This window comes from Halichoerus grypus, chromosome 8 (genome assembly GCF_964656455.1).
Source record: "Halichoerus grypus chromosome 8, mHalGry1.hap1.1, whole genome shotgun sequence".
NCBI lineage: Eukaryota > Metazoa > Chordata > Mammalia > Carnivora > Phocidae > Halichoerus > Halichoerus grypus.
In genome coordinates, this window is record NC_135719.1 from 48,928,913 (window position 1) to 48,943,874 (window position 14,962).

Consider the following 14,962-nt stretch of genomic DNA (forward strand, 5'->3'; position numbering starts at 1 on the left):
GGGAATGGATAAGGGGGGAAAAGCCCACTATCATTATTATACTCATTATCTTTCTGTCAGAATTCTCACCCATGGAGCATTTTTTAAACTTGCTTATGGTGTTCAGTTTGGGGAAAGAAGAGATACTAAGAGAAAGAGGCTTCTTTTAAAAGCACTTTTTCAGTTAAAAGTATTGAGTCTCTAATTTGGGCCTGGAGGCTCCTCTTGGTTTTTGAATAGTGGATCATTTTCCGAAGTATAATTTATCTGGGGATTAGACATTCAGGCACTCTGACTGAAATCTGGGCAAACCGTAAAAGCACACATATAGTAATAATTATATTTGTAGTTTCTGCTTGAATGGGCATTTCAGTCTTTTAAGATGAAGCTGGAGGCCTGTATAGCATTAGAATGATCTTTGATCTGCTACTAACTTTTTTCTTTCAAGTTTTTAATTCCAGTTAGTTAACTGCTACTATCTTTTGTTTCCTTGGATAAATCCTTTTTTCCTCTAGATCAGGGAACTTGAAGCATCATTCCTTAGAGTCCCTGTGTCTGTGGAGGGGGCACAGGGTCTGGAGATGGGGAAAGAGGGAGACCAGATTGGAGAGGCTTTCAGGCCTCCCACATTTACCCCATCCACAGCCGCTCTGCTTTATCTTTTTGTTTTGTTGTTCTCTAAACCAATTAACTAGGCAGTTAATTGTTCTCTAAACCAATTAACTAGGCAGATCAACTAACTAGGCAGATTGGCTGAAGCAGTGGGTAGTTCACCAGCAGCAGGGGGGAAAAGCCCACTATGATGGCTAGCAATCTTAAGGTTCTAGAGCCTTAGGCAAAAAAAAAAGAGAGAGACTCTAAGATAAAGATTTAGGAGAATTATAAAGAAAAATATTATGACCACATCTGAGGGTAGAACCAGAGTTAGAGTAAAACTTGGTTCAGGATTGAGTCAGAAAAACAGTGAGCTATACCCAGAATTTCCTCTCCTTTAGAAGCATGCTTTGCCTGAATCACTGTTAACAGCTAGTGCTTGTTACCATTAATTATGGTTGGGTGGTCAGAGCAAGGCAGAATTTTGGCTCAACAAGTGTTTTCCATTCTTTAATTTTATTCTCAAGTAAATGGGTGAACGGGTAGGTAGATGGTTGGTCCTGTTTAAGAGTCTGGCTATGGGTTGCCTATAACGGGTTTATAATCCAGTTGTGGTCACTCAAACATTAGAAAAGATTGCAGCCTCAGAAAGAGCTCTGTGATACGCATCCAGTCAGTGGTGCTAACTAAGGGCTACGGGTGCAGCCCAACAGTCTACTGCGGATCAAGCAACAGACCAGACCCTTGTATCATTTGATAAGCCTGATAGGGCACTGGAACATGTGTATAACATTCTTCCTTTAGGCAGAAAGAGTCGAAGAGCCCATCAGAAGGGATTAGGAAGTGTGTGCTTCCAGGAAAAGGATATTGAAGTAGCTCAGTTCTCAAATCAACAGATCTCAAAGAGCATCTATCCTCTGCCTACCTGCCTCTGAGCTAAGGGCTCAGAGATAGAAAGATAAGACCCTTCCTGATGTTGAAGGATGTAATCTCCTGCTCCTTCCCCTTAAAACACACACACACCCCAACAACAACACCTTATTTGGTGGTGATGGAGAAGGCAGCCTGGTATAGCCCACAGAATCTACTGAATGCATAAAGAGTGTGCTCATCAGCTTGTCCATCTGTATGGCGATTTCCTTTCTTTCTGATTTCTAAGCTGAGCTTTCTTATATCCTTATGCTTAAAAGGTGTGGGGAGATTCCCCGGGGGCAAGTAGGGTTTCTGATGCTGAGCGAGGGTTCCACAGGCCTGTGGTTGGAGCGGCAGTCTTACCCATCAGCCCACCACTCTCCCTGGATCAGAACAGTGGCCTGGGTGCTTGGGGCACCCCATCCTGACCCTCTATAATTCAGACCTCCCTTTTCCAACCATGTCCCTCTTCCTCCCTGAGGAGGCCAGTCCCTCCATCAGTCCAGGCTCCCCACAGCTCATCTAACTTCCCCTTCATTCCCGGGTCTTCCTCTCCGGCCTTCTGTACTCATCTCTCCCAGCCATCTCCCGAACTTCCCCCAGCCCTGTGGGTTGGTGGCACACAGCTGGGCACCGACCGGCGGAAACCCTGGCTCCCTCGCCAATTGTCTCACGTGTTCCCAACGACATCTAATCAGGCTGGTGAGCGCAGGGCCCAGCCTGGTTTTCGGAGCCGAGGACAGCGCTGGGCGAGCCCAGTAGGCGCCCGAAGAACCTGCGGGTGGAGAAGGCAGGTGAGGAGCTGGTGGTGGGGCCGGAGGGAGCCCGGGGCGGTTGCACCCGTACGGCTTCCTCAGTTTCCCCGGGCGGCGGCGGCTGGGCCCAGCTGGGGAATTTGCGCCGCCGGGGGGAGGGGGCGGCGGGAAATGGTGCCTCGCTCGCCCCAGCGACATCAAACCCTCGTTTGGCGTGTGAGGACAATGGCTGTCTTATTTTCTCCATTCGCCGCGCACAATGCCGGATTCTCTCATTCACCCGCGGCGGTGCGAGCGAGGTAATTAGCCGGCGCCATTCAGCGCGGACACTACCGCTATGCGGGGGGGCGAGGGCGCCCGCCCCGCGGGGATTAGCGGCGGGTCGGGGTGTGCAGCTGCGGCCACTTCAAAGGGGCCCGGCGGCCCGGCCGGCTGTGGGAACCGGCGCTGCCTCCCTCGGGAGCCGCCCGCCCGCCCGGCCCCGGGCCGCTGCGCGCGGGACCCCGCGCTCCTCCCGGCCCTGCCTGCGCCCGCCGCCCGCGCTCCCCGCCGCCGCCGCCGGCCGGGCTGCCCGCGCCCCGAGCTCGGCGGCCGCTGTCGCTCCCCATCACACTGCCACTTTCATCACGACCTCGAGGGCTTCTTTCTTTCGAGTCCCGGGAGTCAGAGGGCACGGGGTGGGGGGGACGGAGTGGGGGACGGGGGAGGAGCGAGGGGGATGGGAGCTTGACACAAAGCGCTGACCTCCGAGGAGAGGAGCAGATGGTCCCACTTACTCCTGCCGCCGAGAGAGCGGCTCTCAGGGCCCCAGGCTCGGGGCGCTGACCCCGCCCGCCGTCCCGGGGACTGTGCCGGGGGCCCCGCGACGCCGGTCTGCCCGCCCGCCGCCCACTCTGCGCCTCGTGGCATCGCAGTCAGACCGCCTGGACCAGCCCGCTTCGAGCAAAGCTTGGGGTGGGGGGGAAGTGGGGAGGTGGGCAGGCTGTGCTGAGAATCTGCTCTTATGGGATGCTGGAGCCTCAGGGAAGATCAGATTCTCAAGAACCTGCCAGACCCGGGGTTCCCAATCCGGGCTGTGCGTTTGGGACACCCCGGTGAGCTTTAATAGAGCTACAGATTCCTGAGCACGGCGCCTGACCAAAGGCTCTGAACCTCTGGCAGTGGAGTCCAGAATCTGCGCTGTTAGCCGGCCTCCTAAGTTATTCTGCTGCACAGCCGAGTGTGAGAACGGTGGCCCGATCTAACCGCTTCATTTTCGTTGCACAAGTTGAGACTCCGGTAGAGGAGTTACCTGCCCCAGACATTGAATTGTGGTGGGTGGGGACTTGCATGCAAGAGAGGATGATGGGGAAGGGCCCCCCCCAAACCATATGACCCTTAAAGTCAGCATTCAGGAAAGAATTTATGAATTTATTTACCTAGTGTTTGTTCTAGGAACTCAAGGTAGACTGTTCCCTGCCGGTAAGGGACTCAGGCTCGAAGGTAGATTATGTGTGAACAATGGACTCTAATACAGATAAGGACAAGGAGAGAGGCACAATTCTGCCTCCTTTGGGAGATGTGGAGGATGGGGGTGCTGCTAGAGAAAGGAGCAAAATGTTCCAGGCACAGGGGACAGCAGAAGTAAAGAAATAGAAGTGTGAGCATCTATAATATGTCCAGGGAAGGCAAACCTGTCTCACATGGTCAGAGTACAAACCACATGAAGGCAGAATTAGCTGGCTTTTGAGGCTAGGAAGATGAAACAGGATCTAATAATGAAGACTTTGAATGCCATCCCAAGGAGAGTGCTTTGATTCAAGGCAATGGAGAACCACCAAAGGTGTTTAATGATCATATTGGATGGTTAGGAAGATAATTATGGCTTTGGGATGGGGAAGAAGAGAGAGAGAGGCCTGCAAGTGGGAAGGCTGGAGAGGGGAAGCTATTACAGAAACACCTGAAAGTAATAAGAGCCTAAGTCAAGGCAATGGGATGCAAATGAGACAACACACCAGGATTTGGTGACCAGTTAGTTGGGAGAGATAGGGAGAAGGATGGGGCAGTCGCCCCTTGGTTTGTTTATAGCTTGGGCAGCGAGTGCATGATGATTAATAAGAGAGGGAGAGGAAGAGGTTGGGGTGGGTGTGGTGACTCCTTTGAATTTGTGGGAAAGCTTTTGAAACCCTCTATGGGAGATGGTTCTTAGGGCTTTGGGAGACCTCTGACAACTAGAGGGCAAATAAGTCTATTTCCAAGAGTTGGCAGCCCCATACCAACCAAGAAACTCTATAATCCTCTCATGGAATATACTCCCTCTTCCCCCACACAGATAAGGCTTATTGTGGAATATTGTTGGGGTGGGCACCTGCAGGCCTTAATCTACTGTGGTTTGGTGTTGAGCCACCAGAGATTCCGTAGAGCTGTGAAACGGAAAAGCAGCATCGGATCAAGGTTTGAGAATAGGCGAGGGTCCTTTCATGGATGCAGAGGGGACCACTTTACCCAGTGTTATCCTAGAATCTTAATGTTGGTATGGACCTTAGAGATGGTCTTGTTTATCCTGCCCCACTTCCATTTTACAGATGGGGAAACCAAGGTTGGAACTGAAAGGCCACATAGGGAGTCTGTGACAGAGGCAGGCATGATCCCAGGTCCCCTGTCCATTACCTGACCCCTGCAAGTATTAGTCCCTACAAATCCTAATATATGACTCTGGAAATTTGGGGGAAGTATCTGTTTTTGTTGAGTTGTCCTCATGGTCATGTGAAAGCAATTTACTTAATAGCTCCAGCCTGGGCCGCCTAACCAGCCGCCCTTCCGGGAGGTGAGACAGATCCGGTGTCTTGACCAGAACGACGGGAAGTTAAGGATGTTGTGGGCCTGGGCAGGTTTACACAAGGAAGATTGGTGACCCTGACACGGGCAGAGACGTGCAGTCTGTGGAGAGGGGCTCTGCTGGGCCTGGACATTCTCAAGTCTGAGGCAGAGAGGGACTCCCCAGTCGGCCCCCAGCCCCTGACCCTGTAGCCCTGGCTGGCGTGCTTGGAAGCAAATGGACCTCAAAGGCAGACGCTGGAGGAGCCTTTACAACTTGTCCAACTCAACTCCCTCATTTTAAAGATTTTTTATTTTTTGACAGAGAGAGACACAGCGAGAGAGGGAACACAAGCAGAGGGAGTGGGAGAGGGAGAAGCAGGCTTCCCGCTGAGCAGGGAGCCCTATGCGGGGCTCGATCCCAGGACCCTGGGACCATGACCTGAGCCGAAGGCAGACGCTTAACGAACGACTGAGCCATCCAGGCGCCCCTCAACTCCCTCATTTTACAGAGAAGGAAACAGGCCAGCGAGGAGCTTTGGTTTTATCAAGATCATACATCCAGTTGCGAAAAGGACTGAGTCTGGCTCACAACTACCCCTCGAGCACTTCCTCCTCCCCGCCATTCACCCCACAGAAGCCACTGGTATTTCGCAGTGCTTTGCCCTCCCACCCCAAACCAGGACAATAGATTACTCCTCTATTTTATAAGGCCCACCGGACACGGGAGTAGCCCCGCAGGCCCCACCCTCTCCATTCCCTGCCACTGGGTGTCCTGGATTGCTGATTTGGAAATGCTCAGGGAAGAGCTATCCTGGGCCGAGCATCCGGGTTGTTGATACACTTGTGTTCATAGAACTTAGGAAACGTGTGGGCTCAGGGAGCATTAGTGGGGCGATAACACCGTCTTATCATGGTGCTTATCTGCATTAGTTACACTCCGGGAAACCTGCCCCCAAGCCCTGGGTGCAGCCTGCTGTGCCATGGGGTGTCCCTGACCTTGAGTCCGCATGGTGCTCTTCCTGTGTTTTCCTGGGAGAGTGTATGCAGGTATCCTCAGTCCTGTCCGAGCAGCATTGGAATACGTGGGCCCACCCCATCCCACCCTGGTCGTGATGCAGGGAAAGAGCACTGGTGTGGAGCTAGACCGCTCCAAGTTCAAATGCGTGCTGTAACATCAGTCACCGGCTGTGTCACATAAGCCCCCTGAGCCCCGGAGGTATAAGGGGCCACCACCGAAAACAGTAGGCGCCCCTGCCCAGTGGCACATCCCCCGGCCACGTAAGGCGGGTGCCCTGCCTGTCCCTCAGCACGCTCTCCCCCACTGGAGGGTGCAGAGAGGAGGAGCTCATGGCTTGAACTGGAGGAAGACCTGGAGCCCCCAAATTATGGGCAGAATCATTACAAGCAGGACTTTGAGAGGTTTTATTCTCCTTGGGTTGTAAAGGCCCAGCGCAGAGGTGCAGAGAAGGCCCAGATTGCCTCCCCTGCATCGGTGCCCCGGGCCTTACAGTCCCTCGGAATCAAAGATCGGCCCATAAAGGTTCGACGCTCTCACGAGCCCTACAGCGGGCCAACAGCTGCGTGCAGGGACTTTCCCAAGCTGAGGCTGGCCTCCCACTGCTCCCTACCTCTCCCCATCCAGGCCCCCGTTTGTCAGAGGTGGCTGCCAGGAGGGAGGGGAGCGATGTGGATTTATGGCTGCTGACTTGAAAGACAAAGTTGCCTTTTGTGTTAGAATTGGGGCTGGGGGGCGTAGTGAGCTGGTGTTGGAGTGGGAGGGGCTGGGGTTCGGGGCTGAGGCAGGGGGTAAGGGGCTTGAGGAGGCGAGGTGGCAGACAAAGGGATCCAGAGGCTTCTCAGAGCAGGGTCACCAGGCAGAGGCCTAGAGGAATCGGCAAAGCCGAGCATGGCCTCTGAGACATTGCAGTCCTCTGGGGCTGTTTGTAAGCAGAGACTATCCACCCACACCCATCCAACACCCAACCCCAGAAGTGCCCCAGCCCCAGAAACATACTCTTCGGATTCAGAACCTGAATTCAACTCTCAGACTTCCCTTTGGAAGCTCAGAGAAGTAAACGCAGGTCTTCTAAGTTCATGCTTTCCCCCACCCCAAATGGCAATGTTAATGTCGGGGTTCTTCCCTAACAGTGAAAGTCAGGGGCAATGTGGGAACTGAGATAGTAGGGAGACAGGGACAGAGTGCTGGGGAAGGTGAGCCTGGGCCAGATAACCCCAAGGACAAGACCAAGATCCCTTTGGGGGTTGTGGCAAACCCCCAGGACTCAAGGTTCTCTGCTACCACCTCCCTCCTTCCCGTGCAAGTTTAGAGATAGGACATTTACAAGTGTTTTGAGGAGTTTAAAGAGCATTTGAGGTGGGACTTGGCTGGCCTCCTTGCCCTCCAAGGGTCATTCTGCCTGGTGGGTCTGGGTGGAGGCCAGAGGAGCCCTCGGTTGCCTGAGTTCAGCAGGTGCTTTAACTACACCTCAGAGAGCCACATCCATCCCCCGGAATGAGCCTGGCCAATAAAGGCATGAGTTTATGGGCTTCATAAACATTTTACTAGAGAAATCAAGGCCTCAATTACCCAGTGGCCTCTTCCAGCTGACAGCTCGCCTATTGGGGCCCCTGTGAAGCCCCAGGCAGCAGTGAGATAGAAGAAGCTGAGCTTGGTTTATACCTGGCTGCCCCCTCCCCTGGCACGGATGCCCCCTCACCATCCAGGCCTTGCAAATTCTGTCTTTATTCACTGCTCTAGAGGGCTTGAGGTCCTACCACTAATTCTCTGGGCCTTAGCCTCTCTGAGGGAAGATGGCCACCCCCTCGGAAAAGACAGCTTCTACTCCCTCTCCCCGCAAGCCCACCGTCCTCTTCTGTAACTTCTCAGCTCCCTTTAACTCAAGATTCTACTAATTTCCCTCAGCAACCGCTAGCAAGGAGTTACTATGTGCTGAGCACTTTACAGATATATCTCATTGGGTCCCCTAGTACGGCAGCTTAGCAACGTGAGCTGTTTTCCTCCCTATTTTATACATGAGAAAGGAGAGGCTCTGAGAGATTAAGTAACTTGCCCAAGGTCACACAGCTAAGAGTGGCAGTGTTGAGTTTTGAATGTAGTTCTGTTTGACTCCAGAGCCCATACCATTTACTGTCCCACTACCTCGAAAAGCTCTTAGCAAGTATTTCCCCACTAGGAGCTGAAACTCTTGCTGTGTGAGGCCTTCCTGTCACGCAGTGTGCTAGCCCTAGGGTATGATCAAATATGGGCCTTGTCAGTGATCTAAGTCCACGTGACCAAGAGCAGAGGGAGCCCGCGGGGGCAATGCTAGGCTAGTACTCAAGATGGTCAGGAAGGGGGCTCTCAGCTCGGGCGGCAAGAGAGAAGGCAGCTAGGGGTCTGAGGCCTTGTCTTGGATTTAGACCAGCACTGTCCAATAGAATTTTCTGTGATGATGCAAATATTCTATTGGTGATGTGCCATATTGTACCACTTGTTGTGGCTCATAAGCACTTGAACGGTAGCTGGTAAGTCAGAGGAATTGAATTTTTCAATTTGATGCAATTTTAAATGGCCACATGTGGCTAGTGGCTACCATATTGGACAGCTCAGGGATACTCACTGCAGCTGATGGCTGAATCTGCTCAAGGTCCTCTGGTGATAAAAGGCTCAGACCAGCCCCAAGGAGCTCTGGCCATTTCTAGATGCCCTACTCTAAGGGGGCCTTGCCCACCTAGAGCCTGGCTAGAGGAGGGTCTCTGGGCTCAAGGCATCTGAACATCATTTCACATCACAAGTGGCTGAAGGAGTGAAGGGTGTTTCACTTCTGAAGATGTTCCCTAGGGAACAACCCAGGCCTCAAGTATTTGAAGGGCTGTGTGTGAAGAACAAAATTGTTTGTCTTCTAGAGCAATACTATACAGTGGAAATATAATATGAGCCACATAGCTAATTTTAAATTTTCTACGAGTCAGTCACATTTATTAAAAAAAAGAAACAGGCAAAGTTAACTTTAATAATCAATTTTATTTAACTTAATATAGCTAAACAACTATTCCAACATATAATCATTATTTTTATTTTTTTTTTTTTTAAGTAATCTCTATGCCCAACATGGGCTTTGAACTCATAACCTCAAGATGAAGAGTCACATGCCATATCAAGTGAGCTAGCCAGGTGCCCCAATATAATCATCATTTTTAAATTATTAATAAGTTTTTTTGCATTTTTGTGAACCAAGTCTTTAAAATAGTAAATAGTAAAATAGTTAAGTTTAAAATAGTTTAAAATAGTAAAATAGTAAAAAAAATTAAAAAAATAGTATTTGAACTTGTAATCAGTATTTTAAATTATTTTTTAAAGATTTTTATCTTTTTTTTTTTAAAGGAAGGACATTCTTTTTTTTTTTTTTAAGATTTTTATTTATTTGACAGAGAGACAGCAAGAGGGAACACAAGCAGGTGGAGTGGGAGAGGGAGAAGCAGGCTTCCCGCCGATCAGGGAGCCCGATGCGGGGCTCGATGCGGGGCTCGATCCCAGGACCCTGGGATCATGACCTGAGCCGAAGGCAGACGCTTAACGACTAAGCCACCCAGGTGCCCCAAAGACTTTTATCTTTAAAGAGAGTGAGTGTACAAGCAGGGGGAGCGGCAGGCAGAGGGAGAAGCAGGCTCCCCACTGAGCAGGCAGCCCGAGGTGGGGCTCGATCCCAGGCCCCTGGGATCATGACCTGAGCCAAAGGCAGATGCTTAATGACTGAGCCACCCAGGTGCCCCAGTATTTTAAATTATTAATTATTACTATCAATTACAATTATTTCTCCAATTTTTAAGTTGTAAAATACACATAAAATTTACTTTTAAATTTTATTAAATTTTAAAGTATTAAGTTTTTAAAACATTTTAAAGTATTAAGTTTAAAAAAATTTTTTTAATTTTAGAGAGTGCACTCATTGGGGGGGTGTGCAGAGGCAGGGAGGGGCAGAGGGAGTGGGAGAATCTCAAGCACGTGCCCAGTGCAGTGCCCAATGCAGGGCTCAATCTCACCACCCTGAGATCACGACCTGAGCCAAAATCAAGAGTCGGATGCCTAACTGACTGAGCCACCCAGGCGCCCCTGAAATTTATTGTCTTAACCATTTTTTAAGTGTACAGTTCAGTGGCATTAAGTACCTTCATGTTATTATGTGAACCATCACTACCATCCATCTCCAGAATTCACCTTCCAGAAGTAAAACTCCATTTCCATTAAACAACAACTCTCATTTCCCTATTCCCCCAGCCCTTGGCAGTCACCCCTTTACTTTCGGTCTCTATGAGCGTGACTATTCTAAGTACCTCACGTACCTGGAATCATACAGTGTTCCTTTTGTGTCTGGCTTATTTCACTTAGCATAATGGCCTCAAAGTTTATCCACGTGGTAGCATGTGTCAGATGTCCTTCCTTTTTCAGGCAGAATAATATTCCCTTGTGTGTGTGTACCACATGGGGTTAATCCACTCACCCACTGAGGGACAGACACTTGGGCTACTTCCACCTCTCAGCTGTTATGAATAATGCCGCTGGGTACACAGGTATACAAATAGCTCTTTAAGACCCTGCTTTTAGGGGCGCCTGGGTGGCTCAGTCGTTAAGCGTCTGCCTTCGGCTCAGGTCATGATCCCAGGGTCCTGGGATCGAGCCCCGCATCAGGCTCCCTGCACCGCCGGGAAGCCTGCTTCTCCCTCTCCCACTCCCCCTGCTTGTGTTCCCTCTCGCTGTGTCTCTCTCTGTCAAATAAATAAATAAAATCTTAAAAAAAAAAAAAAAAAAAAGACCCTGCTTTTAATTCTTTCGGGTCTATACCGAGAGGTGGAATTGCTGGATCATATGCTAAGTCTATTACGTATTTTTTGAAGAACTGCCGTACACTGTTTTCCGTAACGGCTACGCCATTTTACTTTCCCACCAACAGTACACAAGGGTTCCAATTTCTCCATATGCTTGCCAACACTTGTTATCTTCTGTTGTTTTTTGTTTTTGTTTCTGTTTTTGCTCTGACCATAGCTATCCTAATGGGTGTGAGGTAGTCTCATTACGGTTTTGATTTGCCTTTCCCTAATGCTTAGTGTCTTTTTATTTTATACCCAATCTTTGAAATCCAATGAGTATTTTACACTTACAGCCCATCTCAGTTTGGACTAGCGACATTTCAAGTGCTTAATAGCTGGCTACTATATTGGAAAATGTGATTCTAGAGGGGACGGTTAGGGGGAGTGGGTAGAAGCAGAGGAGATTCAGGCTTGTCTACAGTGTAAGGAAAAACATTACAATCACCTCAGCTGCCCGAGGAAGGGCTAGGCATCCAGGCTGTCCCTGATCCTTGGTGGGAATGGATACGAGGGGGGGGTTGCCTTGGTGGCCTTTGGAGGAGTCTGTAGTTTGTGGTTGTTCCTCATGTACTGGCTGCCTGGGTGGGTGGGTGGGGGGCAGTTGATGTCTCAGACCCCCAGTGCCACCGGCTTCTGCAAAGGCTGTGTTTTGAACCCTCCATCCTAACATGCCCGCTGATCTTTTTGTCATCATACGTCGGATTATAGTCAGAGAGTGGGAGGCTGGGCTTGGGGGTTGCTGCCAGCTTCCTTCCCAGCACTCTGCCCCGACCCTTCCCTGCCCCCCAGCGTCCCCCTGGAGCCTGTCTAATCAGATCCAGACCTGACCTCGCCAGAGGTCCTGGACCAGGAGGCAAGTCCTCCCTCCCCTCTGTGAGCTGGTCTAGATCTGGCTCTCAGGAGACCCTCCTCCCCTTGGGTGATTTATAGGGGGTGTCCAGGAGTTGTTTCCTGCCTGTTTCTGCTCCCTTCCAACCCCGTGGATTGCTGGGCTCTCTCTGCCCATCTTGCCCCACCGCCTGGCTGTACCCATGGTGGGGCAGGGAGGGACTGGGAGAGTCGTCCCCAGACGGCGGGGGGACAGAGGTGCTTTCTCCGCAGTGGCCCGCCCCCAAGCAGGCTTTTGTCCTCCCTGGCACTCTCTCTAGCCCTCACACCGGAAGGGCTCGCAACCACCGCCCATTACCCCCTCCCATTACCTGGCCTGGAGTGAGGGACCCAGAACAGTCCCTGCCTAACCAACAGCATCAACGGCCACACGGCACAGCACCACCTTCACGTGCACCAGCCACGGACCCAACACTGCCAACAGCGGCCACAGTGTCTCCAGCTACACCGGTGACCGTGCCTTCCATTACCCGTCACGCCGTGGCTCCAGGATGACCGGGTCAGAGAGGTCCCGTCCTCAGGCCCACATGCCCATGGTTGCCCAGAGAGACATGGTGAAGGACGCCTTCCCTCTGACTCTGGCCTGCTAGCACCAGCCAGGGCAAAAACAAACTTGTGAGCCAAGCTGGTCCCAGAGAGATGGGAGGAGGCCTGAGTGGCCCCTAGAATCTTTCTCCCACTTCCTAAAGAAAAAAAAAAAAAGTTGCCTGTGAACGAGGAGTGAAGGCAAGATTGTGGATGTGGACAAGGGCCTGTTTATGGAGGCAGTGGGAGTCCTAGCTGGAAGGGCCCTGGGGAGTACCTGCTCCCCTTCATTTACAGATGAGCGGACTGGTGTCCGAGTCTCGTGGCAACCCCCCTTGGACATCTAAGGAACAGATAGGGCTGACCAAAGGGCTGGGTAGGGGTGTGAGGAAGGGGAGGCAAGAAGGAGCCTCAGATAAAGAAGATCACCCCCTCCTACTACATCCCCCTTCCCTGGGCCACACCTGCAGCCCGCTGGGCTCCGAGGGGTGGGACTGCGGAGCTCTCTCTGAAGCTCCTCTTCCCTCAGCCGGCAACATGGTACCAACTCCCAACCCCTTGGGAAGAGGCTGGTCTAACCGGCAGTCCACTCTGGGGTTACCTGCCCTTGGAGAGTGACAACGTGACAAAGTTGCTGGAGAACTAAGGGACCCCTGCAGAGGGCCTGGGCCTCAGTGCCCCCTTCAGAAAATGAAGGGGTTGGCTTTCAGATGAGTGGTTTTCAAGTACTTTTAAAGGCAAAGCTGCCCCTCGAATGACATGTTTGGGAGAACTGCAGTTGCATAAAGCTGATAGAGAGGGCCGGCGAGGGGCCGCTCTGGTGGAAGGGAAGTGTGGAGAGCCCTGGGCAGAGGGGCTCAGCTGCATCCCAGGGGCCCCAGGGGCCGCTTAGGAATCCTGTTGTCCACTGTGTGAAGTACACCAGGCCGGCTTCTTACCTGTGACCACTTCCTGCTTGATCACTTCCCTCTGGCACACATTCAACCCATGCTGTTGTCCTTGCTTGGTTTTGGGGGGAGGCCAGACTTTTTCCATCCCCAACTCCCTGCGAAGAAGCAGCTCTACCCCTAGCACTCTCCTCAGGCCAGCTCCTCGCTCCAGGCACCCCCAGGGAGCCCAGGCTGGGGCTAGAAACACAAAAGGAGTTGGCTCCTTAATGAGTCGGCATCTGTAGTCAGCAGAGCCATCAGGCCCCGCCCCAGGTCCCTGGGGGGCTGCGAGCTCTTCTCCAGCTGGAGTGGGGAGGGGGCAGGCCGCTCCCCAGCTCCTGAATGGGCAGAGCCCCCGGGCATACCGGCAGCCAAGCCAGGAGCCTGGGTGCCCTCTCCACTCCCTAGGCCCGCATCCAACCCTGCCCTCCTGGAGGCTGAGGCCCGGAGGTGGTAGAGGGGACCCAGCAGGGCCTTGGCCCCCTCTCGCAAGCCCCTGGGCTGACCTGCAGGTCCTTGGCCAAACACAGCTTTTGGCCTGAGACAGGGCAGGCTGACCTCACAGTGCTCTCTGGGGATCCTCTCACCAAGCCTGATGGGGCCACCAGCTGGGGTACTTGCCCCCCACGTCCTGCTCACAAGGGCCCCCAAGGTATGCCTTATAAAGGCTCCACCTACGTGAGGCCACGGGGGATTATCTGTACAGATAATCAGACTAGCCGCGGGAGCTGAGACCTACAAACCCCCGTTCACATCCAGCCGTAGACACGCAGACCACATACATGGAGACAGCCGCATCCTCCCAGAAAACACAGCCCTGCACACATGTGCAAGGAGCTGCTCACACCCATCAGCTGCACTCCCAGGAGGCCCTGAAAGAGGAGGAGGCAGGGCGGGGGATTTTTATGCATGTTTATATTTAATGAACCACATGCAAATGAGATGGAGAATGCGCCACAAAAGAGTCAGCCCCCAGAGACTCTGAGAAGAAGGGACAAAGGCTCTGCCTTCTGGGGCTGCCCTGGAGTCCAGAACGAGCCGGGGGGCTGAGGGGGCCTGAGATGGGGTGTGCCCACCCACACCAGGGAGCCAGGGGCAGGAGCAAGGGCGAGCTCCAGTGCCCGTGCTGCTGTGGGGGGAGGGCTCCTTCTGGGAGGGGACAACTGTCCCAGTTGATGGAGTGCCCGAGGGGAGGGGCTGCCTGCCTGGACAGATGGTGAGCCGCCTTCCCGCACTTGAAGCAAAGTGGATTTTAATGAAATCGCAGCCCCCGTGCTGAAGCTGGGAACCCGCGTAGGAGGGGCAACTTCCCTGGGCTCACGGGGGTGGGGGGGTGGGGGGAGTCTGGGGATGGGTGGGAGTGAGGGTGGGTAGGGACACTTAACCAGCCTAAAATGGGGTGTGGGGGGGTGCACCATAGCCCCTCTGGCCCTGCCTCTTCAGACCAGAGTTCAAGCAGTTCAGATCCCCAAAAGATGGGGAGGGGGTCCCTGAATATTTATGACACATTGAAATGTAGATTGTAGGTCTGACAGTCTTCTGAGAGGCTTGTCACCTTGGATGGATATACCACCCTCTCAGGGTGCATCGAGACGTTGCAGAACTGGGGATGGGGGAGCTGAGGAAAGGCAAAAAATAAAAAAAGGCTGCTGGGCGCTGGTAAGCAGGGTCTAATGACCGGTGTCTCTGCTGGGCGCCACCGGACTAACTGCT

The 14,962-nt window shown here is 52.6% G+C and overlaps 1 protein-coding gene across 1 annotated transcript in view; it reads left to right on the forward strand.

The window, feature by feature from the left end:
- Positions 1 to 14,962, forward strand: part of IGDCC3 (immunoglobulin superfamily DCC subclass member 3) — a 41,128-nt gene that overhangs the window by 17,284 nt on the left and 8,882 nt on the right. The gene's annotated exons all lie outside the window — the stretch shown is intronic.